The following is a 4038-nucleotide window of genomic DNA, read 5'->3' on the forward strand; positions in this document are numbered from 1 at the left end:
TCCAAAAACCCTCTCTTCCCACAGTGGATATTGGGGACAAGGATATCATTGGCTTACTTGTCTTAGGCACTTCAGTGCATAGTGACTGGAAATCCACTCTATGGTCACAGCCTAGTTTGGCTCTGGTATGGTAATAACCTGAGTGTGTTATCAATGGAGGTAATACTCTTAGCCTTAAAATCTAGCAAGCTTCTGCATCACAGTGGTGCCTTAAGGCTGTTCTAAGATAAAGGTTCCGCAAGCAAAAGGAAAATTGTGCAGTTTTAAACTACAGCTACAAAGATGCTCAGGGATTGTAAAGAAAGAGGGTGGTAAAGAAAGCCTTGGAAAAGGGATTGTAAAGAAGGTAGTAAAGAAAGCCTTGGGAAAGGAATTGGGGAAAAAATTGATATCCACTTTGGATAAGAAAGGATTTGAAAAGTAAGAATTGTCTTTAAAGAAGACAAACCTCAGAAAGTTTAAGTATGTAGCAAATGGTATGAGTATGTCTTAAAATTGGAGCTTACAAGTACAGCTGGTACAAAGGATCATGGAACAAGTCCCCATGGTTCGCTACCCTGTTATCCTCCCTAATGGGACCACTAATACTATTAATGCTAATTCTTACCTTAGGTCCCTGCATTATAAATCGCCTGATACAATTTGTAAAAGACCGACTATCGGTCGTACAGGCCCTAGTACTAACCCAACAATATCATCAGCTTAAATTAACGGAGGAAACGTCGGGTGAATGAAGGATTTCATTCAGGCAAAAGGAAATGGGGGAATGAAAGACCCCAGCCCGTGCTTGCCCACTAGGTACCCCAAGAAAATTGCTGCCCCTTACCCTGCATACCTAAGGGGGTGGTGGGGCAGGATAAGCGCAGGCCGCTAACCAGGAAACGAAACCTCGAGCCTCTGAGTCACCGCCTGCAGACCCTAGCCTGACCCTAGTACATGCCTTAAAGCCAGACATTCCTGGAAAATAGCCGACCCACCTGTCCCTTCCTGTAAAACTTAACCCTAATGGCAGGGTAGGGCAGGATGTAATAAATCACTTGTCAAAATTAGGGAACAAGAAGTTTCGGGGCATTCTGACCAGAACCGGCATGTCAGGGCAAGTACCGGCATGTCAGGGCAAGTACCGACACGTCAGCTCCCCCCCCCAACCCCACCTACCCCATCTGGCCAGCTTAACCTGCCCAATCCCTATCCTGAGCGTAATTTGAAAATAACCAATCATCCCCCTGTAACCATGCATCTCGCTTCTGTAACCTCGCTTCTGCTGCCCATAAAAGTAGGGTGCTTTCAGGCACTCGGCGCGCAAGTCTCCCGATAGACTTTGTCGCCCCGGGTACCCGTGTAACCGGTTCTCAGACACCTGACTCGAACCTTGTGGATCTCGTGGTTAAGTGCACCTGGGAGCCGAGGCATGCCCGAATAAACCTCTTGCTGATTGCATCCGCACAAGTGGTCTCGTTGTTCCTTGGGGAAGGGTCTCTTCAGGCTGAAGGACACCCCAAGCCTTCGGGGGTCTTTCATGTGGGGGCTCGTCCGGGATAGAGACCCCCACCCAGGGACCACCGACCCATTTTCGGGAGGTAAGCTGGCCAGCATCTGTGTGTCGTCTGTGTGCTGTCTGTACGCTGTCTGAAGTCTTGTGTGGCCAAGTGTTGTGCGCTTGCGAATCTGGTGAGTTCGGCCGTTCTCGTCTGTATCAGGCGGACCCGTGGAGGAGCTGACGAGCTCGTACTCCCGACCGCGGTCCCCAGGAGACGTCTTGGGGGCTTCTGGGAGCCTGAAAAAGTGGCTCATCGGAGGGCCTGAAAAAGTGGCCCATCTGGAACCCGGTCCTTTTGGACGCGTGGTTCATCAGGGGAGACGAGAGATCCGGACTCTCAATAAAGTCTCCATCAGGTTTTGCTTTCAGTTTGTTAGCAAAAACGCGCAGCGAAGCTAAATGTTCTAAGTGTTGTCAGTATTGTTTTTGTGTTTGTTAAAATTTAAGCATGGGACAGACTGTCACAACCCCCCCTTAGCCTTACTTTACAGCACTGGAAGGACAGCCTGAGCCTAGATTGTCAGGTTTTAGGAACTTGCTTGTTTGTCAATTAGGAAATTGCCACTGACCACCTGTGAGTGGCCCCAGTTAGATTTCAGCCTTGGGCCTTGGCTCAGGGGGTCTGAGCGTGGGGGAGAACCTGCCAGTCTGAGGGGACGGCCGCTAGGGATTTTTCTTTTCCCTTGCCCCAGATGACTGGGAATTCTCCTCCGCCTTGGAAGGCCCCTGGGTCAACGTCTGCAGGGAAAAAAAAAGAAAAAAAAAAGAAAAAATCCTCCGGAGGTAAATAGGGGGTTTGAGCCCCCTGGTAAGTGAATGGTGGTGAAATGTCGCCCCATTCACTGAGACTTGATTTTGTCTTTGTGGCCACTTGGTTGTATTGTTAACTTTAGTATGTGTTTGTTTTATGTTTTCTGGGGTAGGAAAGTTCTGGGTGAGTATGACAGGCTCAATCAGCAGCCTCTGGATTCAGCTTGCTGAGTGAGAACAGCACAGAGTTCCAGTAGGGATAAACGGGGGCTCATTAGTCCCCAACTCAGCCTTCAGTTCTTGTCTAGTTCTGTTTTAGAATTGGTACCAGTTTTAAATGTGGATCCTTGGTTTTTGTGTTTATCTGTGTTTTTGTTATTTATTTAAACATCTCTGGGGGAATAAAAGTTCCAGCTGGGCTGGGTCACAGACCTGCTACGCCCACCCTCCCTGTGAGGCATGGAAGGTTACTGGGCTAGTTTGGTTCCCTTCAAGCCTCAGGCTGCATTTTTCTCCTTGTGCAGGCTGCTAGCAGGGAGGGTGTAAAAGGCTGTGTGTCTGGTTTGGACTTTTTCAACTAGTCCTGACAATGTAAAAATCTGGCCAGTTTAGTTTTAGGTGACCCCCTCCCCCAGCCCTCCTCCTACAGAAGGGATTCAAAAGACTGATTAGTGAATTGCCTTGCTAGATAAGCAAGCTCTGGGAAAATAAAGCCCAACAAAGGTACCTAGTTAAAAAGAAATACTGTCTTAAATTTTTGTTTAAAAACTTTAAGTACGTACGACTGATTTTGATTTTGGCGCGCTTTAAGATCTGTGTGAGTGCTTTGTGTGTGTCTGTGAACATGTTCAAAGATAAAAATTGTCAGCATGCTGTAAAAATTGGGTGAGTTTAAATTTAAAATTCAAAAGGTTATGAGGTTTGGACATTACCAAAGATTTTAAAAAATCTTCACATTGTTTTAAATGGCTTTGTAAAGATTCTTTAACTTGCAAATTAGAAAACCTGGTATTTTAAAAAGACTAATGTTTTAAAATGCATGACTGTTTATACTGTAATCAAATTATCTGGCTTAACAAAAATGCATTGGCAGTTTGAGATCTAATTCCCTTGGCTAAAATTTGGAGATAAATATTAAAAATTTAAATGTAAAGGTTAGTTTAACACTGTCAAAGATGTTACCTGTTCTGTCTGTCTAAAACTGTATTTCATTCGAGAACCAAGAGAAGAGATGGAGAAAAGAAACCAACAGAAGACCTATCTTTAGGGGTAAGGGGTGAACAAGCAGAAGTGCAGTTCAGCTGGCCATGCATGGTGGGACAGGCCCTGGGAAGAGTCCACGCAGGGTGAAAGAGGGTAAGCTGGCACAAACGCAGTTCATCTAACCCTAAAGAGTCAGATTGGGTGTGCCCATTCCATAGAAGGGGCCGAACGGCCCATCTTTGTTCTCTCTTTTCTCTGCAGTCAGACACTGAAAACATGATGGTTAAAATAAGTGATGTGATGATCTGATTAGTATTGCTAAAACTGCCCCTTGAATGTGTTAACATTAAAATTAGGAAGGCCTTAAAAGGGAGCTAAAAAGTTATTTGTATAATGTAGCTTGCTTTTAATGTTTTACAATTAAGATATTTTTGAAAGTTATAGAGGTGTTAAGTCTAGCCTCGTGGTATAATGATGGTGACTGTAATTTTTACATTAAGGAAAAATTGTCATTTGAGTTTAAAAATCTTAATGTGTGTCTGCTT

This window comes from Dipodomys spectabilis, unplaced genomic scaffold, assembly GCF_019054845.1.
Source record: "Dipodomys spectabilis isolate Male_0828 unplaced genomic scaffold, ASM1905484v1 ptg000286l, whole genome shotgun sequence".
NCBI lineage: Eukaryota > Metazoa > Chordata > Mammalia > Rodentia > Heteromyidae > Dipodomys > Dipodomys spectabilis.